At 41.0% G+C, this 25,813-nt stretch overlaps 1 long non-coding RNA gene across 4 annotated transcripts in view; it reads right to left on the bottom strand.

Annotated features, from left to right (window-relative positions):
* Positions 1 to 5,215: 5,215 nt before the first annotated feature.
* Positions 5,216 to 25,813, bottom strand: part of LOC108529503 (uncharacterized) — a 49,333-nt gene continuing 28,735 nt past the window's right edge. Inside the window, exons 5-7 of one of the 4 annotated variants that reach the window (XR_001885557.1) lie at positions 11,521 to 11,742; positions 6,453 to 6,577; positions 5,216 to 5,384 (exon numbers count right to left, since the gene is read on the bottom strand). This is a non-coding gene — a long non-coding RNA (uncharacterized LOC108529503). Of the gene's footprint in view, positions 5,385 to 6,452; positions 6,578 to 11,520; positions 11,743 to 21,690; positions 21,831 to 25,813 lie in introns of those variants that run through there. The other 3 variants (XR_001885546.1, XR_001885559.1, XR_001885553.1) reach the window with 3 other exon arrangements.

A 25,813-nucleotide genomic window follows, 5' to 3' on the forward strand; every position in this document is an offset into this window, starting at 1 on the left:
ACTAAGTGAAACTGAAACAAACAGACAAAAAAATACAAAAGATAAATGTAACAAAAGCTGGTTCTTTGAAAAGATAGATAAAATTGATAGGCAATTAGCAAGTTTAACCAAGAAAAGAAGAGAGAAAATCCAAATAACCTCATTAAGAAACAAGGCAGGAGCTGTTACAACTGACAACGCTAAAATACAAAAGATCATTCAAGGCTACCATGAACATCTTTAGACACATAAACTAGAAAACCTAGAAGAGATGGATAAATTTCTAGAAAAATACAACTCTCCTAGCTTAAATCAGGAAGAATTAGACACCCCAACAACAAGCAGTGAGACTGAAATTGTAATTTAAAAAATCACCAACAAAAAAGCAGTCCAGACCCAGACAGATTCACAGCAGAATTACACCAGACGTTCCAAGAAGAATTGGTACCAATCCCTTTGACACTACTCTAATGCTTTTTAATAAACTTTCACTCCTGCTCTAAAACTTTCCTTGGTCTCTCCTTCTGCCTTATGCTCCTCATTCAAATTCTTTCTTTTGAGGAAGGAAGAATTTAGGTTGCTGCAGACCATATGAATTCACCTCTGCTAACATACTTTGGTGCTGTGACTCAGATATGTTCACCAGTGGGAAGACACTGGGATACATTCCCCAGTGGTAAGTGGGTGACTTGAGAGATCAAGTTCGTGGCTTGGCCTCTTTGCCTTTAGGTTCTATACATTGGTGTGCTTCTGAGAGGCTGCATCCCTTCTCCTCTGATTCTCTTGGCGTGGGCTATCCGCATGCTCAGTGGCCTGCCAGCACTTGGGAGGGGCCGCACGTTCAGTGTGTTTACTAGAGTTGCACACAGGCTCACTTGAGGCATTCTTCCCTTTCCAGTTTGAATGTTCCTAGAAGGTCATATACCAGTTCAACTCCACCATTCTGCCTCTTAGGGCACATGTGTGAGTCCACTCTTCCAACTCCTGAGATCTTATCAGAAAGTTGCTGATCACCAGTTTTAGATGTTTCTATCTATTAGGGGACTTCCTGTCCCTGGCTCTGGCTGCTACCAATTATTACTTTAGAGAAACAGTGTAACAACCACCTGACCATCACCTGATGATCCCTGACATCAGGTAGGTGGCCCCGGGGGGAATGGCTCTCCTGCCCTACTCATGTCTGACTAGCTACCTACTGTAACAAGATGACAAAATAGGTTTGATAGTGGATAAACAAATATTTTCAAAGTGTTTTTAGGCTACACACTACGAGTGAAGCTCACGCAACAAATCGGTTCCTGCTCTTCCCCTCTACTAAATCTGTGTTTCTTTTATCCTGTAAGTTTTCTCTATGTAAAAAATCTCTATTATTCCTTAAAACCCAATTAACATGTTGCCTCCTCAGTAAATAATTTCCTGATTTGGGCAGTTCTTGTGTTATTGCGCTCCAAGAGCACTTTACTCAACCTTCCATTTTCGGACTTGACGTTTTAAATCAAGACAGTTGGATTTTCTGTCTCCTAATGTAATAGAAGAACTGTATATATTTCTTTCAAAATCTATCTTCCCTCTTAGACTGTATGTTTATTATTCACTCATTCCATCATTTACTTAATATATTTACTGATTTCCTACTTATGGTAAAGCATGATCAAGACAGAAAAGTGTAAAACATTGCCCTCAAAGCCTTTATATGTATTTATATGTTTGTTAGGCTATGTAGTGAGGCAACTGTATGGAAGAAATCATTGGTGGAGGTAGATTGTGAGCTCAATATTGAGTTTAATGTGCTTTGGAGGACATCCAAAGGGAAAGAACCAACAGAGATTGAATTTACGTGGGTTTAGCAGAAAGATCATGGCTACCAAATAAAAACTCATCTATATGTGATAGCTATGGATTTGGATGACATGATGCACACTGTATACTTAAGTTAAAAGATGTCAAAGAAATCTCAAAGAATAACTAAAACACCAAAATGGAAGCTGCTTGAGACCAGAAACATTTTCCATTCATGGCTGGATCCTCACTACCTGGAACGGTGCTCAACACATCATAAGAAGATGTTGAATTAAGTATTAGGAAAGGTTCAAATGAATGAATGACTTTAAGGACCAGAGAAACAGAAGCATAAAATGAGACCACTAAGAAGTTCCTGAATCATAATTTGAACCAGGGTCTCTTAGTTCAAAGGCTTCGCTGTCTCTACCATATCCAACTGCCTTACAAAAGGCAAAATGGTGACGTAAGAAAAGAGCAAAGGCAAAAATGAAGTGACAGATGCATACAGCTGAGCTAGACAATGTAAAGTCAAACCCAATGTGTTTTTCTTCCACCAATTTCATGCAATTGTTTTAAGGGCAATGGGGAGTCTTCGTTTCTGATGTATACGTTCCCCCAAAGAAAAAAGCATTATATAATCACTTGACTAAGAATTAGACTTGTGGTGAGAAAGCTGAATGCCTATTTGCATTTCTCTTATTTGCTCAAACACACACACACACCACTGACATACAAGAGATAGGAAGAGTTGAGGAGATGAAGAGAGAAGAAGGAAAAGAAAGAGAAAAAACAGAATAAAATGATAGAGGAAAATAACAGACCTCATTGTCCTAAAACTCTGTCTTTTAAACCTGATTACACCAATAATGGTGCACACTTATTTTAATGGAGATTTTGATTGTATAATTATTAACACTTACAATGTGGCACAGTATTATTCAAAAACTAATTACAAACTATGCTAGTTGAAAAGCCAGAGGGGATGAAAAATACCTGATCGTTGACCTGTTCCCCTGAAGACCCTAGTCTGAGGCCCTTCTAGATGGATCAATGATTGCCTGAGATCCTCTTTGCAGGAGGTGGCATGAGGTAGGAGTTCACCCCCTCAGAATGCAGAGAGGTGAAAAAGAAAGAGCTAGGAGAAAAACCAAACAAAACTAAATTCCAGTATAAATGCCAACCTACAACTTCTCAGCTGTGCAAATGGGAGACTCACCTAACCTCATCAAATTTTCATTCCCCCATCTACCTTCCCCAGAGGATGGTTGGGTGCATTGGTCCTAAAGCATTAGCACTCCCAGCACAAAAAGGACACCCAGTGCATGGCAACAATTGCGATAGATGGTGGAGTAGGGAGAAAGCAGAGGCAGAGAGGAGGTGTTTGCCATGTGGACATCACTGTGAGGACTCAGACTAAGAACGTTCTTGTTCTAGGTTGAACTGTATTCCCAAAAAGATATGTTGAAATCTTAATCCCCAGGATCCTACGAATGTGGCCTTTTGTGGAAACAGATGTAATGAAGTAGCAGTGAGGTCATTAGGGTGGGACTTGATCCAGTATGACTGGTGTCCTTGTAAGAAACAGCCATAAGGACACAGACATACAGGGAAAACACATGTGAAGATGTGGGCAGAGATTGGAGTGATGTCTGTAAGTCAAGAGACACCAAGGTTTGTTGGCAACACTAGAAGCTAAAAGAAAGGCATGGAACAGAATCTCTCCTAAAGCCTTCAGGCAGAGAGAGCACAGCCCTGCCAAAACCTTGATTTCAGACTTCTGTTCTCTAGAACACTGAGAAAATACATTTCTATATTTAAAGCCCCACATTGTGGAACTTTGTGCCCGCATTGTGCCCCAAGAAACTCATATAGTAGTAAAGCATTAATATGACTGGTGCACAGTTAGGGCTTGTCTCCTCTCTTTCCCCACCATCCCTCCCATCACATTTCCTATTGTTAGAGGCTGATTCCTCCTGTAAGCCTTAGATTTTGGTCCCTGGGTGTTATTTATTAATGGCATGACCATAGGCACAATGGCAGTGCCTATACCATGGCTCACCAACTGGTGTTCCTATGACATCTCTTCTTCAATCAGTCTCTTTAAAATCTAGATAACTGTCTCAAAATGTAAATGTGATTATTAATTCACTCTCCATCAAGCCCTTCCTAGGCTTTCCCATGTTTTTAAGATAAATACAAAAACCTTCTCACAGTCTGTATGGCCAGGCCATGCACACCTGCCCCCATCTGGTTTCCTGCCACTTTCCTGCTAAGTCTTGGTCTTACAGCTACACAGTAGGAAGCATGGTGCAATTGAGGAGTCAAACGACCAGGTCTAGGCCCTTTCCACCTGAGACGTACTGTCAGAAACGGTTCTCACAACTTCCTTCTCCAAGTCAGTGTCCAGCGCCATTCACCTCCTCAGTGGAGACTAGATCAGACCCTTGTTCATAGGCTTCTTAGCCATAAATGCCTTTCATAGAATTTATGCCAATTCATATTACATTTGTGATTCTTAAGGCCCTGTTGGACTATAAACTTCGACAAGAAAGGAACTAAATCAGTTTGCTCAGAATTGCATCCTCAATGATTAGCATAGTACCTGCCACATAAAAGGAACTCAATACTAAATATATATTGGATGGGTGGGTGGATGAGCTGATGAATGAATGGATAGGTGAACAGATGGATAGATGGATGGATGGGTGGACAGATAAATGGATGCATGGGATGGATGGACAGAAGAATGGGTGAATGGATGGATGGATGGATGGATGGATGGATGGATGGACAGATGACTGGATGGATGGAAGGATGGATGGATGGATGGATGGATGGATGGATGGATGGATGGATAGATGTGGATGGATGGGTGAATGAGTGGACAGATGGATGGATGGGTTGGTGCATGAATGAATGTCTTAACCAAAATCACATAATTCCTTGGCTCAGGAAGTTGGGCATCTTCATTACTGAGGACTGGTAAGTGTAGAGCATCTTGAACCTGGGCCTGAAACCTGCTTTTCTTTGCCCTCTCAGGTTCCATGTTCCTACTGGGATGGGACTCTCTACAACCCCATTGGCATTTCTGTTTTCCTAACTTCTGTCCTCTTGCCTGGCTTCAGATCCATTGGCCACCTTAACTTTGATGCCCTCTACTTTCTAATAATCTTCCTAACTGTGATTTTTGTGGATTAGCATAATTGACAATGGATATATATGGGTCCAAAGCCCAGATTTCTCAGTACACACCACATGGTTTTGGCTGAGTAATTTGTACTTCTTTAATCCTGTAAACAAGAAAGTATACACTATTCACCTTTTAAATAGACTATTAGAGATTATGTGAAAAATTAGAAAATTTAGTTTAAGAACACTTAAATAACTTTCTCAAGGTTAAAAGTAAGAAAGTTTAAAACCTAGATTTTCAGCTAAGTCCTGTATTTTCTCCCTCTTGATCACAGTTCATAGTTTTTTGTTTTTTGTTTTTTTTTTAATTCAAGATATTTCCTATTGTTCTCCCAGGATTACGGCACACTCAGGCAAATGCATATTTGTTCCCAGTCTGAATTTAAGCTTTTCTTCTTTGCTGATGTTCAATTTAAATCCTCTGCTCCCACCTACTAAAAGAAAAAGAGGGAAAATAATGAAGAGATGTGGAACAAATGAAAAGAGATGTCATATCACAAGAAACCTTGATTACTCCACTTGAAATGCTGTGTTATTGCAGAATGTGTGTGGGAGCTTTGGAGAGAAGTGTTCAAAAATTTAGCCAAGGTTAAATAATCAGTATGAATGTACCTGAGCCAAATAGATTATCACAATCTAAGATAAATTTTTCACAGGATGGAGAAAACTACTATAAAATTAAAATTAATGAGAATAAGTTTGACATTCGTGTATTAGTTTAAATTAGCATGGATATGAAGAAAATGGCACATCCTTCTGGGGAAAGGCAAGTGCAAGGGACAATGTTGACTGATGCCTTCTACTTGTTTGGAAGCAATATCAACCCTGTTTTGGGTGCTCTTTGTGTGTAAAGTTATGCTTTTCTTATGTCAAGCCCAAATTTCTTTTTATTTTATTTATTTATTTATTTATTTTATTTTATTTTATTTTATTTTTTTTTTTGAGACGGAGTCTCACTCTGTCACCCAGGCTGGAGTGCAGCAGCGTGATCTCAGCTCACTGTAAGCTCCACCTCCTGGGTTCACGCCATTCTCCGGCCTCAGTCTCCCAAGTAGCTGGGACTACAGGCGCCCACCACCACACCTGGCTAACTTTTTTGTATTTTTAGTAGAGACGGGGTTTCACCGTGTTAGCCACGATGGTCTCGATCTCCTGACCTCGTGATCCTCCCGCCTCAGCCTCCCAAAGTGCTGGGATTACAGGCGTGAGCCACTGCCCCCGGCCAAACCCAAGTTTCTTATATCCTCTCTATCTCATCCTTCCAGAGCTAGTCTTTTCATTTTCCATTGTAGTCTTTTGTTCTGCAGCAAAAATCAGTCTTGACTTAAAGCGGAAAACATGTAACCAGGAAGGCATATTTGAAAAAACATAGACTGAGAGTCAAGTGGACTTACGTTTGCATTCTGGCTTAGTCTGGCTGGGAAACCCTGAGCCCTTCACTGTGTTTTTCAGTCTTAGTGTTCTTGCCTTTACAATGATGATAAGAAGACTCTAACACACACCTGTTGGAAGGGTTTGGTGCAATTTAATGCGATGAAACAGTGTTTGATTGACACAGTGTGCTCCTCAACTGTGTGCTCCATAACCGCAGGTCTTGGCTGCAAGCAGTGGAAGATGACTCTGTATGCTTAAACAGAGAAAAGTTATTTAAAAAAGATATTGGCAGCTCACTTAGTTTGGAGGAAGGCTGGAAATTAAACTCCTGTGTAGATTTCCAGCAATGCCCCAAAAAAAAGCCTGATGAGAAATCACTGCCGCCCATAAAGGATTTCTGGAAACTGCCTTCAGCCTTGTCACTTCTGCCCACAGAGCTCACCTGGCCACCTCCAGCTTTTTAAGAAACCCAGGAGGTGTCCTCATTAGACGTGAGACTTGGAAACCCTTACATCCTGCCCTGGGTGGGGACCATCCTGATGTTCCTCGATACTGCTCATCTGATTATCACAGCAAAACACACCTGTCTCTAGTCACTTAATTTCTTCCATGACTGGGAATAAAACATCAGACCAAAGCATCATTCAGTGCATTCTCACCCACATTTTTATTTGTTTGCTGTCTGCCTGAGCCCCACCCCCCCACACACACACTGCCCCAACATTAGACTTACATTTGTTTTTTGTGTGTGTGTGTTTTTTCCTTTTTTGTGGAGAATGGAGTCTCACTATATTGCCCAGGCAGGGCTCGAGCTCCTGGGCTTAAGTTATCCCCTACCTCTGCCTCCCTAAGAGCTGGAATTACAGGCGTGAGCTACTGTGCCCAGTCCAACACTAGACTTAAGCTTCATGAGGGTAGGGCCAATTTGTTTATTATAGTATCATCTATGCCTGGAATAGGGACAAGCAAGGGTTTCCCATAAGTATTTCATGAATAAATGAATGTCCTGGGAGCCCTTTCCTTTAGAGAGATGAGTAGAGCAGGACCTTGGAAGTCTTAACCTCCACAGAAAACCAAGGTATCGAGGCGGATGGAATGGAGAAAAGAAAGGAAGGAAAGGAAAGGAAAGGAGAGAAAAGAAAGGAAAGGAAGGAAGGAAGGAATGAAGGAAAAAGAAAGGAAGGAAGGAAGGAAGGAAGGAAGGAAGGAAGGAGAACAGAAAGAAAGAAAAGCATCTGTGCTCTAGAAGTAATGACAGGACTTGGCTGACAATGTAGTACCATCATACCTTGTCAATTACAAATCCTGCCTTGTCAATTACAGAGGTACTCTTGGCTTGCCTGCCAAGGCTCTCCCTGAAGCTGCTTGTCGGCATTTTTCGCTCATCAACCCACATGGCCCAAAGTCTCCTTGTAGAGGAGACTCCTATACAGATAAAAGAAACAAGTGCTACCTAGGTGCACTGTTCACAATAGCAAAGACTTGGAACCAACCCAAATGCCCATCAATGATAGACTGGATAAAGGAAATGTGCCATATATACACCACGGAATACTATGCAGCCATAAAAAAGGATGAGCTCATGTCCTTTGCAGGGACATTCATGAAGCTGGAAACTCTCATTTTCAGCAAACTAACACAGGAACAGAAAACCAAACACTGCATATTCTCACTTATAAGTGGAGTCGAACGGTGAGAACACATGGACACAGGGAGGGGAACATCACACACTGGGGCCTGTCAGGGGTCAGGGGCTGAGGAAGGGATAACATTAGAAGAACTACCTAATGTAGATGATGGGTTGGTGGGTGCAGCAAACCACCATGGCACGTGTATACCTATATAACAAACCTGCACATTCTGCACATGTATCCCAGGACTTAAAGTATAATAATAATAAAAAGAAAAAAATAAAATAAACAAAAAAAAACAAGTGCTGAGGAAACCCACAGCACCCATCTACCGTAATTCCTCTAGTTATTTCCTCATCAATAGTAGTCTAGGTCCAGGGATCTCTAGACATTTGAGTAAAATCAACAGACGGCATCAAATAACAATTAGAATTCACTTTGGGCTCTTACCATAAGCACGACAACATCTAAGCTCATTATACCTACCGCCTTGTTAAACCCTTTAACCCTCACAAAACTCTATGAGGAAGGTACAACGGTTTTATCGATAAGGAAACAGAAACACAGAGAGGTTAAGTAACATTTCAAAGTCCCAGAGGTAGTGGGAGCCAGAGCCAGGATTCAAACTTAAGCCACATCATCACAGAGCTTCAGAACATGAGGAAAAAAAGATAGATTAGAAAATAGGGCCACACTTTGTTTTATTTCCCTATTCTCCTTCCAAATGATACCAGCAAAAGATTTATTAAGCTATTGCATCCCCAGAACAAGGGCAGGCTGCCACAAAGACCAGAAAGAGAGACAGAGAAAGAATCCACTAAGAAGATTAATTCTTGGAGATTGAAATTATCATTGCCAACTTTAAAAAAATACATGGAATGGTTGAAGATTATGATTCAGCAATATAAACTGAAACAGTTATCAAACATAATTGTAAAATGCAGCTTTAAATTTTTGACTAAGATATTTATACCCCCCAACCCTTTGATCCAATGATTGTGCCTTCAGGAGGTGTCTTGCAGAGGCGAAACATCTTGTGCACCAAGCAGGTTTTGGGGTGTCATAAAGCCTCACTGGCAATACCTTAAAACCTGGAAACTTTTTAAATGCCCATTACTCAGCATATAATGCCATTATTTTTAATAGCAAAAAACACAGTTACTTTTGTACCAACCTAATAAATTATATTTATCTTTATTATGGAATACTGTTCGTATATTTTGTTTTGTTTTGTTTTAAGGTAAGCACAAATATATGTACTGATATGGAAACATATTTATTATATATTAAGTTTTTAACAATCAAGCTTCTATATTTCTATTGTATAAAGCCTGATATTGAGCATACAGTTGTCCCTATATATCTCTAGAAGATTGGTTCCAAGATCCTCTCCCTTCCACCTGCAGATACCAAAATCTATGCCTGGACACTCAAGTCCCTTATATAAAATAGCATAGTATTTGCACATAAACTATGTGCATCTCCCATGTACTTTAAATTATCTCTCAGCCGGGCACTGTGGCTCATGCCTGTAATCCCAGCACTTTAGGAGGCCGAGGCAGGTGGATCACGAGGTCAGGAGTTCAAGACCAGCCTGGCCAACATAATGAAACCCCCTCTCTACTAAAAATACAAAAAAAAAAAAAAAAAAAAAATTAGCCAGGCATGGTGGCGGGTGCCTGTAGCACCAGCTACTTGGGAGGCTGAGGCAGGAGAATCGCTTGAACCTGGGAGGTAGAGGTTGCAGTGAGCTGAGATCCCGCCATTGCACTCCAGCTTGGGTGACAGAATGAGAACTCATCTCAAAAAAAAAAAAAATCTCTCAACTATTTATAATACCTAATAGAATGTAGAAGCTGTGTCAATAGTTGTTATACTGTATCATTTCTTAAATGTATGTTATTTTTAATTGTTGTATTGTTATTTTTTCCAAATATTTTGAACTGTGGTTGGTTGACTCAGCAGTTGGTTGAATCTCCACATACAAAACCCCAGATACAGAGGGGCGACTAGGTGAATGTACCTGTGTGTTGAACTGGATCTGGAAAGATGTTTATGAGCTGTAAATAACAGGACTTAAACATGGCAATAACAGCAAACATAGGCAGAGAAGAGCCACACTCTGCTCCCATACTTGGATTTGTCTTCAAAGAGCATGTACAACTTTTGTAATTAAAAAAAAAAAAAAATTTCAGCAGGGCCTGGTGTCTCACGCCTGTAATCCTAGCACCTTGGGAGGCTGAGGTGGGTGGATCACCTGAGGTTAGGAGTTCAAGACCAGCCTGGCCAACATGGTGAAACTCCACCTCTACTATAATACAAGAATTAGCCAGGTGTGGTGGCAGGTGCCTGTAATCCCAGCTACTCGGGATGCTGAGCGAATTGCTTGAACCCAGGAGACGGTGGTTGCAGTGAGCCAAGATCGCGCCACTGCCCTCCAGCCTGGGTGGCTGAGCAAGACTTTTCTAAAATCTCAAAGGCCTGCAGAGCTCAGAGGGAAGAAAGTGAGATCCCACACAGCCTCTGCTACTAAATGGCAACGTGGCTATGTGCATTCCACTTCCCTTTCAGAGCTTCCATTTCCTCATCTGTAAAATAAACAGAGTATCTGAGAGCCCAAACTGGTGAGCAGAGACCCACATACACAGAGAGAGACCCCAAAATGTGTCCTTGCTTATTCATAGGTTACATTGAGGAAGAATGCCAGCATCTCTCCTAAATGGAATTCTTGCAAAATCTCTTTTCTCTCTCCATGAGCAATGAATTAGATTTTTTCTTGATTTCTCTTAAAATCCCTGTGCTGTTTTATGCTTCTCCTGCCTACTTCTGAGGAGATCATCCTGTCTTCTGTCATGGACTGCACTGTTCTTCTCTGTATCCAGGAAAATTTTAACATTTAAACAGACTGGATTTTTTTTTTTTTTCAAATATAGGCACAACTGACAGGAAAAGGCCTGGGAGCCTAAATGAGGGTGTTCACTGCATAGATATTTATCCACCTCCAGTTTCAGTTGCTTTTCTGCATATTCTCAATCCTCTGTAACAAATAAGATTTGCTTCTAAACAAAGAAGAAAAACAAAAGAACCCATATACTTGCAAACAAACACTCCCACTCCCATGGAAACATCCATCTTTTGCATTTCAACCCGGCTTCAGCCTATAAATGCGACGTCTCCCAGATCTTCAAACTTTATTAAGAAAAGGTTGGCCTCGAACAGTTAGCTCCTGTAAATAAATGACTTTCCCATGAGTGAGAGCAGCACAGGCATTTCCAGGAACCCAAGCTGAAATGCTCTAAGGTTGAATGCAGCTCAACCACTCAGGGAACATTTATAAAAGGGGACCCTCAGCCCCTGGAAAGGGGCTGGACTAAGAGCAAGGGCTCATGTGTTTAAAACTGAAACTGGACTTAATCGATGGCCAAATCCAGACCAGGCCCCTGACTTCACTGTGAGCACATGAAAATTCTGTAACCCCTCAGAGCTTGTTTTCGATTCCTGGGGCTGTATTAATGTAAGTAAGAAAATCTGAGCGGCTTGGAAAAACGGAAATTTATTCTCTCACCGTTTAGGGGGCCAGAAGCCAGATATTGAGGTGTCAGTGGGACTGGTTCCTTTTGGAAGCTCTGAGAATCTGATCCAAGGCATCCGCCTGGCTTCTGGTGGCTGCCAGCAGTCCTTGACGCTCCCCGGCTTGTAGACACATTGTTCCAGTCTCTGCCTCTGTGTTTATGTAACAGCCCCCTTGTGTGTCTCTGTGTGTCTTCTCCTCTTCTTATAAGGACACCTGTCATTAGATTGAGGCTCACCTTATTCCAGAGTATAACGTCCTCTTAATCTGACTGCATCTGAAAAGATCCTATTTTCAGAGAGCTCCAGTCCTTATCTCTAACCTACACTGAGGTGTTTGTTATGAGAGTAAATGAAACAAAACCATTGACTGCATGGGCCGTGACATGTGGGTGTTTATATATGAGAACAATAATAATGATTGTTTTAGCATTCAGGCTCCAAACACACATGGTGAAAATGTGGAGGTCCTTTTATCACAAAAAGATGTTTCAAGTTTCCATAATGAGATAAGCCCCGAGTTAGGAACCAGGGGCATGCAGACAATAGAAGATGCAGCCAACGGAGGGGAAGGAGCCGACCTGAGCATTGGCTATGGAGGGACTCATCCCCTCCAGGGTTCAATTTGAGGAAAAGATTGAGATTCACATTTGATTTTGTTTGTCTGTTTGTTTGTTTGTTTATTTTTTATACTTTTAGTTCTAGGGTACATGTGCACAATGTGCAGGTTTGTTACGTAAGTATACATGTGCCATGTTGGTGTGCTGCACCCATTAACTCGTCATTTATATTAGGTATATCTCCTAATGCTATCCCTCCCCCACCTCCCCACAACAGGACCCGGTGTGTGATGTTCCCCTTCCTGTGTCCAAGTGATCTCATTGTTCAATTCCCACCTATGAGTGAGAACATGCGGTATGTGGTTTTCTGTTCTTGTGATAGTTTGCTGAGAATGATGGTTTCCAGCTGTATCCAGGTCCCTACAAAGGACACGAACTCATCCTTTGAAAGGAAACAGCACAGATTGCCCAGGGAGATGCAGCATTTTGCAACCAGAAGTGTCCTTGAGACCCAAGACTCTGGGAATTTGCAGAATCCTTGGGGAAGGCTTCCAAATCCAGCCAGCCTTCTCTGGACCTTGAGGGTCACAGGACCACCACGAACAGCCAGGTGACAGAGTGAAATGGCTGTTGCACAGGAGGAGCACAGAGAGGGACACATTCCCCTTTTGCCAAGAGAGCAACTGCAGTCTCTCAAAGGATGCGCTTGGTGAGAAACATAGACTCTCACCAGCCCAGTATCTAAACAAGGCTCTCTGGAATGCAGCAGCCCTTCTCGAGTGGTATAAGTTACTCCTTTTTCCATGGGCCACCATGCAGACCCCTGACCCCAAGTGACCTTCCCAGGCAGGGCTCTGGTCCACATCATTCTCCTTTGCAAGGGCGAGTTCACAGAACTTCTTAAGGGCTCTAAACACAGACTCACAAACCAAAGACTACAGTTTTCAGAACCAAACTGTCAGTGAGAAGATGAGAGCCAAACAAGGAAACAGCCCACAAGGGCTCTGAGTAATAACAGTGATTCTCCAAAGCAATGCCTGTGTGCACATGCACTCTCACGCCCAGGGAGCGCCCCAGCCCACCTCACGCCAACTCACAGAAACTGAAATACCAAGCAAGAAAATAAGAGAGAGAGGAAAAGAATAAGAGGAGCTGCACAGAATCACGATTTAACACACCACTCTTCCCAAAAGAGACTGGAGAGAGACGCATGAACAGAAAGCTGCTTCTAAAGAAGGGAAGAAAACAGGGCAGAGTGGGAGAACCTGGAGCAAAGCAAAGGACCCCCAGGTAGAGCCCAGTTACTCTTAGTATCATCCTCTCCCATTTTAGGACAGGCAATTACTGTGCAAGAAATTTTAGGTCAAATGTTACCGTAACACGTGCACGTGCGCACACTCACAGAAACTCAACTTGAGTCAGAAAACAAACCAACATGATTGGAATCCAATCTCTGCCACTTGCTGGTTTTGAGACTTTGGGTCAAATCCTTAACCTCTTGCTGTCACCATGTTCTGTGGTATAAAATGGAATTCATATAACCATGTTCCAGAATTACCATGGCCATTATGTGAGATAGTTTAGGTAAAGTTCAGGAAACATAGTAGTTACAAATAAATATACCAATAATAAGAATCAACATAAAAGTAATAAAATCCACTGTTCAGAATTATTTTGGTTTAAATTTTTATTATCATCATTATTATTTTTTTTGAGACAGAGTCTTGCTCTGTCACCCAGGCTGGAGTACAGTGCTGTGATCTCAGCCTACTGCAACTTCTGCCTCCCAGGTTCAAGTGATTCTCCTGCCTCAGCCTCCCAAGTAACTGGGACTACAGGCACTTGCCACCACGCCCAGCTAAGTTTTGTATTTTTAGTAGAGGCGGGGTTTCGCCATGTTGGCCAGGCTGGTCTCGAACTCCTGACATCAGGTGATCCACCTGCCTCGGCCTCCTGAAGTGCTGGGATTACAGGCATGAGCCACACGCCTGGCCTAAATTTCTAAATAGGAAGTTGAGCAGATGAACGCTGGGGCTGTGTCAGGAGTTGATGTGGAAGTAAAGGAGCAGCAGGTGGAATATTGAAGAAACCAAATAACCTGGGTCCTGGTGCCCAGCCCTACTGTGTCTTGTGAATGCTGGGCGAGTTACTTAACCTCTCTGTACCTCAGTTCCTCCATCTGTACATGGAGAAAGGGTTGCAGTGCAAGTGTATGTTAAACATGTTAACACTGACCACTTTGAACAGTGCAGGGAACATAGTAACCATTACAAGACTGTTAGCTACTCTCTTTATGACACTCTCGATGATTTATTTATAATTCAACGTCATTTATAATAACTCAATAAATGATTTATTATTTGGACTCCAGTGGGCTCTACAGAAATAAGCATGATATTCAGACAACCTTCAGAGTCTCTGTCTATAAAAGAGTTGGTTGAATGTATTATACTTGTTTCATTTATCGAATGTAGCATTTCCCATGCACTAACTAATGCAGAAAAATATCAGCATATTCCTTTATAGCCTTAGAAGACTGTTTTCTGACTTTGGAAAAATGTAAGATAAAACTCATGAAGTATTAAGATACCTAGTCACTTAGATATACCCTATATTTTGTTTCATAAGTTTTATTAAATATGTTCTATATGCCGGATACCAAGCTGGGTGCTGAGTGTGGGGACACAGATATTTCACAGCCAGTGACTCACCTCTGGAAACCTACCCATTTATTGAACAGTCTATGTAACTTTACAATATCAGATGAAGTTTGCCCAAACCTAGGTAAGTTTCAATTGTTAAGAAGTTCAACCTTGAGCTGAACACAATTTTAATTAAGAAAACGAAAAAGTACTTTATTCAAAGTGAGTTCCAGTTCAGCATCCCATTTCTCCCTTTTTTAAGAATTTAATGAAGTTTCCCAAGTGTCAGTGTCTCTTCTCTCTGAAGGTAACTTATACGTCAATTTATCCCTAGTTACCTTGCAACATCAGTGGACACTTTTCCTCCATATGTCCCTAAGTTACATTTTGAACTTGGAGAGGAGAAATCTGACCATTCACTGGCACCTTTCTTGAACCTCATCACACACATAGTATCTGGTTTTATGATGAAATAACCCAGTCTTATAAATCTGTCAAGAGAATAAGTTAGATTTTTTTAAGAGTAGATGATACTTTCTTCAAATAAATCTGATTCATGGAGAGTTTTGATGTTCCTTTAGAAAATATTTTTAAAAAGCATGATTTTTGGTCACAGCCCCACCTTCATGAGAGGCTGAAGAACATACTTAAAACACAAGACATAATCAAATAAGGGCACAGGATTAATATAGAAGTGAGTTTAAATCCCAGCCCTTTAATGGAATCAAATCCAATATCAGGGAGGAGATTACGTTTCTCTAGTGTTTCAAGGGCTGTCCTACGACCTGAATCAGTGTGTCATTGCCGGGACAGGACAGCGGCATGGGGACTCTGAACTACCCTCTGTCTTGAGCACGTCACTTGACCTCTTTGAGCTACTCATTCTTTGCATTTCTGAACACCCCCCCAAAAAATGTCTATTAAGAACGTGAAATGAGCTCTTTAAATGTCAGCACCCATCCTTCCCAAAACAGAGCAGATCAAAACAAAACACTTTTCATTCTGCACCTGGCCTTTAGGCTAAAAACGACTATTTCCCCCAGCTCCGGCCCCTTCGTTGGTGATGCTGAGTACACAAGCAAATGTGCTTTGGCAAGACAGGATGTTTTTTCAGCTGAAATGGTGGTGGTTCAATTAGCTTAGCAGTTTGCAGAGAAGATTCATTCAAAACACTGAAAAGCAAACATTGGCAAAATGGAAAGTTATTTCCCAGCTTGCTCTGGAGGTATTTTAAACACTGAAGATCAACAGAAAAAGAGCTATGAGAAAGCTTCTTGGTCCAACAGAGGTAGAAGTAGCTTCAGATTGAATGAATTCATGTAGAAGCGAGGGCATCTCCCATATCGATTTTGTGCTGTATGTTCTTGTTTACCAAGATTCAAGGTTGTGGGTACTGAGTGTTCCCTCATTATTGTCTGTTTTTCCACTTATTACTCACCTAATTCTTCCTTTCTTTATAATCAATTGTTTATTCTAGCTTTTCCCTCTCTACTAGACCCTGATCCAACTGAAGGCATAAACCTTACTCAGATCCCAAGATAGTGAAGAGCAGGTTAGTAGGTACTTAGAAGAAAGCAGGAATTCGAAGTTTATAGGTGAGTCAAGGACTGACCAACAAACTCAGCCATTGTGGTGTGACTGGGCTGGAGTCACAAAAATCTGGGGTTTAGCCCTCATTTTAAGACAGTGAAAAGTCACTGGTTATCCCTGAACCTCTGTTTTTCACCTAGGAAATAAGAATTATGTCCCTAGTTCTGAAGCTATTTTCAGAACTGAAGTGAAGTACAGCATGTTAAGAGTTGGACACTTGATTATTACTGGTGTTCCTTCTTCTCTGATAATCAGGCGGTAGGCATGGGCATCAAAGAAAGTCAAGGACAAAAAGATAAAAATTCGAAGAGATATCTACTAAACACCCACTATGTTTGGGTCCTTGTGTACACATTGTCTTCACTTCTTAGTGGTGGTCTGTTGGTCTTTCTAATATTTGACACCGCTAACCTCTCTTTTCTTGAAGTATCTTCTCTCTGTTGGTCTTGCTGGCTTCAGTTCTTCTGTTCTAAAACCTGATCTTCCAGGATACAACTGGAGTGAGACAGGCCAGGTGCCTGGGGCTGACTCTTGGATTCATGCAGGGCCGACCTTGCACATGTATGAACCCAAGAGTGAGTGTCTCATTAAGCATTCTGTCCTGTATGCTTCCCTACCTCACCTTTGTGCCTGTCCTTTGCGCTGTCTCTTCCTTCTTGTATTTGATTCCTAGGGCTGCCCTAAAAATTACCACAAACTGGATGAATTCCAATGACAACAAAAAATTTATTCTGTCAAAGCTCCAGAGGTCAGAAGTTCAAGATTAAGGTGTCACAGGGCCTCACTCCCTCCAAAGGCTCTAAAAAGACTCTGTTTCTTGCTTCTTACAGTTTCTGGTACTATTGGTGTTTGTTAGGTTTTGTTTTGGTTTGGTTTGGTTTGGGTTTTTTTGTTTGTTTGTTTGTTTTTTTGTTTTTTTGAGATGAAGTTTCACTCTTGTCACCCAGGCTGGAATGCAATGGTGCGATCTCAGCTCACTGCAACCTCCACCTCCCAGGTTCAAGCAATTCTCCTGCCTCAGTCTCCTGAGTAGCTGGGATTACAGGTGCCCACCATCATGCCTGGCTAATTTTTGTATTATTAGTAGAGATCGGGTTCCTCCACATTGGCAAGGCTGGTCTCGAACTCCTGACCTCAGGTGATCTGTCTGCCTCAGCCTCCCAAAGTGCTGGGATTACAGGCGTGAGTCACCATACCCGGTGTTCCTTGACTACGGTTACATCACTTCAGTCACTGCCTCTGTCTTCAAACCATCTTCTCCTCTTTATCTGTCCATCTTTCCTCTTTTATCTCCTATTAAAAAATTTTGCCATTGGTTTTAGTGCTCACCTGGATAATCCAGATGACCTTATCTTGAGAATATTGAGCTTTTCAATTATACCTACAAAGCTCCTTTGTCCCAATAAGGTCACATTCATAGGTTTTAGAGATTAGGATATGCTCATACATTTTTGAAGACCACCCTACAGTTCCCTTCCTCCCCTCTAGTCTTCCTCTTAGACCCCTTTTCTGGATTTTTTGCTCTATCCACAAAGAAATGTCACCATCATCCATGTTTTGGGTAAGAGCTAAAACAGGAAATCTGGTTGAGATGCAGAATGTTTACATTTTGACAGATTAAATCACTGTGCAAAAATCACAAGCATTCTTATACACCAGTAACAGACAAACAGAGAGCCAAATCATGAATGAACTCCCATTCACAATAGCTTCAAAGCAAATAAAATACCTAGGAATCCAACTTAGAAGGGATGTAAAGGACCTCTTCAAGGAGAACTACAAACCACTGCTCAGTGAAATAAAAGAGGACACAAACAAATGGAAGAACATACCATGCTCATGGATAGGAAGAATCAATATTGTGAAAATGGCCATACTGCCCAAGGTAATTTATAGATTCAATGCCATCCCCATTAAGTTACCAATGACTTTCTTCACAGAATTGGAAAAAACTGCTTTAAAGTTCATATGGAACCAAAAAAGAGCCACATTGCCAAGACAATCCTAAGTCAAAAGAACAAAGCTGGAGGCATCACGCTACCTGACTTCAAACTATATTACAAGACTATAGTAACCAAAACAGCATGGTACTGGTACCAAAACACAGATATAGACCAATGGAACAGAACAGAGCCTAAGAAATAATACCACAACATCTACAGCCATCTGATCTCTGACAGACCTGACAAAAACAAGAAATGGGGAAAGGAGTCCCCTATTTAATAAATGGCGCTGGGAAAATGCCTAGCCAATAAGTCGAGCTGAAACTTAGAATCCTTGTCCTTACTCCTTATATGACTAATTTCAAGGAATGGATTAGAGACTTAAATGTTAGACCTAAAACCATAAAACCCTAAAGAAAAACCTAGGTAATACCATTCAGGACATAGGCATGGGCAAGGACTTCATGTCTAAAACACCAAAGCAATGGCAACAAAAGCCAGAATCGCAAATGGGATCTAATTAAACCTAAAGATGCTTCTGCACAGCAAAAGAAACCACCATCAGACTGCACAGGCAACCTACAGAATGGGAGAAAATTTTTTGCCAAGCTACTCATCTGGAAACAAAGGGCTAATATCCAGAACTAGAAACGAACTCAATCAATTTACAAGAAAAAAACAAACAACCCCATCAAAAAGTGGGCAAAGGATATGGAACAGACACTTCTCAAAAGAAGACACTTCACACAACAAACAGAACAATGAAAAAAATGCTCATATCACTCGCCATCCAGAGAAATCAAATCAAAACCCAGCAATGAGATACCATCTCACCACCAGTTGAATGGCAATCATTAAAAAATCAGGAAAGCACAGGTGCTGGAGAGGACTGTGGAGAAATAGGAACACTTTTTACACTGTTGGTGGGACTGTAAACTAGTTCAAAACTCGTGGAAAACAGTGGTGGCGATCAATCAAGGATCTAGAACTAGAAATACCATTTGACTCAGCCATCCATTACTGGGATATACCCAAAAGATTGCAAGTCCCATGCTGCTATAAAGACACCATACACACGTATGTTTATTGCGCACTATTCACAATAGCAAAGACTTGACATCAACCCAAATATCTATCAGTTACAGAATGATTTAAGAAAATTGTGGCACTGACACATGGAATACTCTGCAGCCATAAAAAAGGATGAGTTTTGTGTCCTTTGTAGGGGACATGGGTGAGCTGGAAACCATCAGTTCTCAGCAACTATCCGCAGAACAGAAAACGCAAATACCACATGTTCTCACTCAGGGGGGAATTGAACAATGAGATCCACTTGGACACAGGAGAGGGGAGCATCACACACTGGTCTTATTGTGGGGAGGGGTAAGGGGAGGGATAGCATTAGGACAGATATACCTAATGTAACATGACAAGGTTAATGGGTGCAGCACACCAACATGGCAACATGTAACATATATGTAACAAACCTGCACGTTGTGCACATGTACCCTAGAACTTAAAGTATAAATAAAAAATTCACAGAACTTTATGATTCTCATTTATAACATTCATCAAAACTGTAATTAATTAATTTTGAGACTATAAGCTCAATGAGGACAGGAACTGCAGCCTCTTCAAGGCATTAGCTCTAATTCTGTGTTTCACTGACATGCAGGAAATGGTCCTTGAATATATGGGTGGAGGACTGGAAGGGTCATAAACCCCAATTACCTTCCTTCTTAAGGGATGGTCTGGGATTTACACTCACCTGCTGGGTGTAGGAGGACAACAGCATCCTAGAATAAGAATTGAACTAGAAATCAAAATAATCATATTTAGATCTTGTTTCCAAGTCCTAGTTTTTGCATCTGAAAATTGGGAAATTAATTCCTGTCCTAGAATTCCCAAACCCCATTATTATTATGGGTGCATGCACCCGACGGCATTGGTTCTTGCTGGAAATATGCTTTGTGGGCAAGGGGAGGAACTTAGGAAATGTACAAATATGCCTGTTTAATGAACCTGTGCCAGATTGTTTTGCACATATCTAGAAGCTTGAATTTCCCCTCCTGCTACCTTTCACAGGGATGTTTACCAGTAGGCACTGGATAAAGGGAGCTGGGTAGCCAGGGACACCATGCTTGGAGCCCTGAAACCAGGAGCCAAAGCCACTTTTCTCTGCAACCAGTCTTCTTCCTCCTTCCTTGCTTTCCAGTAGTGTGTGTAATATTAGCACATGGTGAGATGCAATTAAAATGTGTGTCATGGAGCGTGAGTATCTTTACATTCTAATTACAGGTTAATAGAATGGACCCAGAGAGATTGCCTAATTAATCTTGGAAAGAGGTGTGTATATTTAATGATCTTTCAATAAAGGAGCTATGCTTCCTCCAAGAGGACTGGAATGAAAGGAAGTTAAATTCAGGTAGGGGATTTATTTGAGTGAATACATACCATCAACATTAAGCTCATGGAAAAGTAGAGTCTACCAAGTAAGTGTATGTTCAACTGAATTCATGGCAGCTGATATTGTAAAAGTATTAAGGTATTAAAGTCACCTACATGATAAAACAAATATATAATGACTTTTTACAACATGGATTGGATTAACTTTACCAGATTGTGATAAATATATTTTATTAATGGCCTTTTTTTTTTTTTAAGACAGGGTCTCAGTCTGTTTCCCAGGCTGGAGTGCAGTGACACAATCATGGCTCACTGCAGCTGCAAACTCTTGGGCTCAAGAGATCCTCCCACCTCACCTCTGGAGAAGCTGGAACTACAGGGGATCCCCACCATGCCCAGATATATAGATATATAGATATACCTTAGTACAACCTCGGCCTACCAGTGTTGTGATTACAGGTGTGAGTCGCTGTGCCCAGTCAATGATCATAATTTTTTAACCTCCAAGTATCTGTACCCTTTGCTATATACTGCTTTAACCATCCTCACTAAAAAAGCAGAAACTATTTCCTCAGCCCAGGAATACAGATGAGCCAAGTGATTTGCTTTGGCCATGAGATATGAAAAAAATGTAACACAAATGGAGGCCTAAAAGTGTACTTGCACAGAGATACTGTGCTTTTGCACTTCTGCTTTCAGGACAAGAACATGCTGGGTCTTCAAGCCTCCAAGGATGAGAAACAGGTGGAATAGACTCATAGTAGCCAGAGCTTGCCTAGGTCAGCCAAGAAGCAGCTGACCCCTGGACTTGAGTGAGTCCAGCTCAGATAATCAGTACTGCTTAGATCCCAGATGTGTGAGCAATAATTAACACTTATTATGGTTTGGCTGTTTTTTGCTTTGCAGTACCACTGTGGTCATAAATAACTAATATGTAAAATCATAGGTTTGCTGTGAGGACTAAACAGACTGTATGTGAGCATGTGTAACTCACCAGTTAGTATTCTCAGAGATCTCAATGAATGTCAGGTATCGTTGCAATTATTAACATAGCTCCAGGTTGTTTTCCATGAAGGCATCTTAGGGAATTTGGCTCACAATACTCTTTTCTTCTTTGTTCTGCTCCTTCCTTTTGGCCCATGGCATGAAATAAACTCTCAATTTCTAGTCATTTATGGTAAAGGGGGCAGAAGACTACATTTAGACTCACCATTTGAACTTCTACTGGAGATTTCAAATCAACAAATTCCATAGATTATTTACAGTTCCTCATAGAAGGGCTCATCATTAATTCAACAAACATTTGTTGAGCCAATATTAGGTTTTAACATACTGTAGGCATAGAAGCAAACAGAATAGATAGAGTTCCTGCCCTCTTGGAGCAAACATTGGTTTGATATACGGATGATCCTACTTAGTCATTCATGTATTTCTCAATGTATTCATTAACCCAGTAAATATTGTTGATCACCAATTAGTACTGGGACAGCAGTAAGTATCCTTCCCAGTTTCTAAAGAGAAACTTAAAGAAATTCAGATTTTTTTAACGTAAAACTTCCAGATTCTGAAATGTTGGCAGCAAATTGAAAAAAAGAAGCTTTGTGTGGGTCAAACTAAAAAATCAAGGGCCACCATTTGAGATACCACTTTGTAGCTTGCATTGAAATTATCCGTTTGAATTTTATCTCTTCTTTTAGATTATGAATTCAATTGAGATGAGATCAGTGGATTCACCTTGGTGTATCCCAGGTATTCTGTGCTGTGCTTTCAAGTAGGAAGTGTCTGTAAATCCTTATGAAATGATTGGTGAGACTCAGTCTCTGTATTCAAGGAATTACAAAGTTATCACAGGTAGATAAGGCCGTTCACAAATAACAATTATGTGTTAATAACAATGGTATAGACAACAACTGCCTTCAATTATTAAACACCTAATATGTCCTGGGCACTGTATTAAACCTGAAAATATGCTGACTAATTTAATCATCCCTGCAATTCTACAAAATGCTTTAACTCTACTGTCACCTGAGTATCTCTAAATGATCTTGTCTTCTGGCTATTTGCCCTGAACATTTAAATTTAAAATGGCTTAAACTTCATTCTCCATAAAGGAGAGAACCAACTCTCTGCCATTTGGAAATAAATCTCCATAGATCATGGAGACTTCATTGCAATTCCCTTCTTGCTCTTGCATCCTTCCTTCCTCTGCTGGATTCTGGACCTCCCTGTTTCATCTTCCATAGTTAATTTATTCTCATGCAACTCAAACATTGTGACAACCCCTTTGCCCTTGGTTCTCCAAAACAACTACAAAAGCAATGCTTTTCAGAGTTTCCTGAAGATTTCGGATTGGCAGATAAGGATGTCACTGAACGTATCATAAAATGATATTTCTAAAAAATAAATTCAAACATACTATTCTTAAAGTTTCTTGTTTGCATAATATTGGAGAAATGTCACTGGTTACTTCTTATTCCTGCTATCTTTGTACGAAGTTGCTCAAGGACTCCCTGCCTCAAAACTACCTCTAGTATCTTGAGTTCTGTCACTTCTACCATATCATTTCCACTAAGACTTCCAGTGTCTCCAGTTGCCCCAGGGAACTCACTTGTGTTCATAGAGTGGAATAATTAATATTATTTAAAAGTTTATATTACTCAAAAAAATTAATAAATTTAATGCAATCCCTATCAAAATTCCAATCACATATCTCACAGAAATGGAAAAAGAAACTAAAATTCATGTGGAACTAAAAAGACCCTGAATAACCAAGGCAATCTTGATCAAAAAGAACAAAAATAGCTGGAATCATCACACTATCTAACTGCAAAATATACTACAAAGCTATTGTAACCCAAACAGCAAGATACTGGTATTAAAAGCAGACACATAGGCCAGGTGCAGTGGCTCACACCTGTAATCCTAGTACTTTGGGAGGCCAAGGCGGGTGGGTCACCTGAGGTAAGGAGTTCGAGATCAGCCTGACCAACATGGTGAAACCCCATCTCTACTAAAAATACAAAAATTAGCTTGTGTGGTGGCATGTGCCTATAGTCCTAACTACTCTCAGGAGGCTGAGTCAAGAGAATCGCTGGAACCCAGGAGGCAGAGGCTGCAGTGAGCTGAGATCATGCCACTGCACTCCAGTCTGGGTGACAGAGCAAGCCTCCATCTCAAAAGGAAAGGAAAGGAAAGGAAAGGAAAGGAAAGGAAAGGAAAGGAGAGGAGAGGAGAGGAGAAGGAGAGGAGAGCGATAGGGAGAGAGGAGGAAGAAGGAGGAGATGGTGGAAGGGCGCAGGGATGGGTCCACTTCACTTTTATTAAGGTTCAAGGCTGGAGGCTGTTGAAGATAATATCTAACCGATGGGGAGGGGGAAGGGCGAGCGGGAGGGGGAGTGGAGGTGAGCGGGGATGGGAAGGAAGGGACGGGAAGGGAAGGGAGAGAAGGCAAGCAGAAGAGGAAGAGAAGAGGAGAGGTAAGAGAATGAGAAGAGAAGAGAGAATGATGAAGGAGAAGAGAAGCAAGGCAGAGTACACTCAGACCAATGGAACAGAACAGAGAGCCTAGAAATAAATTCACAGATGTAATGAACTGAACTTTTGATAAAGGTGCCCTAGGACACAGAGATGGCCGAAAACACAGTCTCTTCAGTACAGTGGTGCTGAGAGAGCTGTATATTCACAATCAGAAGACTAAAATTAGACCCTTATCTCATTCCATATATAAAAATCCACTCAAAATGGACTACAGACTTAAACATAAGACCTGAAACTGTAAAATTACTAGGCAAAAAAAAAAAAAAAAAAAAAAAAAATAGAGAAATTGCTTCATAATATTGCTCTAGGCAATGACATATATTTTGGATGTGACCCCAAAAGCACCAGCAACAAAAGCAAAAATAGGCAAATGTGATTATGTCAAACTAAAATCTTCTGCACAGCAAAGAAATCAATCAACAGAGTGAAGAGACAACCTAAGAAATAGGAAAAAATATCTGCAAATCCTATTAAGTTCTTAGAAGGGGTCATCTGTTGTGATGGTTGTTTTTATGTGTCAACTTGGCTAAGCCATGATTCCTGACTTTTTGGTCAAACACAAGACTGAATATCACTGTAAAGGTATTTTTAAGAGGTGATTAACATTTAAATCAGGAGACTCTGAGTAAGGTAAATGACCCTCCAGAGTATGGATGGGCCTCATCCAGTTAGTAGAATGCCTTATGAAAGAGAAGACTGAAGTCCCTAATGAGGAAGGGGTTCTGCCTCTGGACTGCCTTTGGATTCAAGACTGAAATGTCAACTCTCGCTAGAATTTCCAGTAGGGAATAGTGACAATTTTGGACTTCTCAGCTCCTGTAATTGCATAAGCCAATTTTTAAAAACATATCTCTTTATATATTTGTGTGTGTGTGTCCTATTATTTCAGTTTCCCTGGAGAACCTTGACTAATGCACCTTTTTTGGCCTTGCTCTGCTCTTTTGACATTGCTCTAGGGCAGAAGGGTTATCATCTTTCATACCCAACTGGGCCTACCAAGGCATGGCAGCAAACACAGCCAACAAACCCTAAGGGTATTTTCCTCAATCCCTAAGAAGGCCTAACAAGCTATTGGCAGATGGTAGTTGAAGAGTGTTTTCCCTCTTGAATACACTCTAGTTTTGCTCATTCATAAAGTAAAGAAAATGAACACTCAAGGGATTGGTTTATTTTCCCCCAGGCTATCACTTGGTCAGCCTGAGCTCATGAATTTCAAAGTTCACGTCTTTCCATCATGCCTCACTGTTTCAATAATGTCACAAGAATTAAGATAGATGCACATGGCATGTCTTGGCTCAGTCAGGAACAATTTAACTGGAAGATGAAAACTCTAAAACCCTGAAGAACGGGTTCTTCATTCCAGGGATGGTGGGTAGAATGATGGCAGAAGGAAAGGCAGGGAGATGGGGAAAATAGATGATTTATTTGGGGAAATGGGGGAAAAAAAAGTCTGGCTGGAACAGAGTCTACTTTGAAAACAGCATTGGAATAGGCAGCATAGCTAGAATGAGTGTGGGGCATGTTTTGGGGAGGACTTGAATGCTAGGACAATAGCTGCTGTGAAAGGCTAACATGGGTAGCAATCGTATTCGAGTTGTAAGTGCCCTGTG

The sequence above is a fragment of the Rhinopithecus bieti genome, unplaced genomic scaffold, assembly GCF_001698545.2.
Source record: "Rhinopithecus bieti isolate Rb0 unplaced genomic scaffold, ASM169854v2 scaffold_865, whole genome shotgun sequence".
Lineage (NCBI taxonomy): Eukaryota > Metazoa > Chordata > Mammalia > Primates > Cercopithecidae > Rhinopithecus > Rhinopithecus bieti.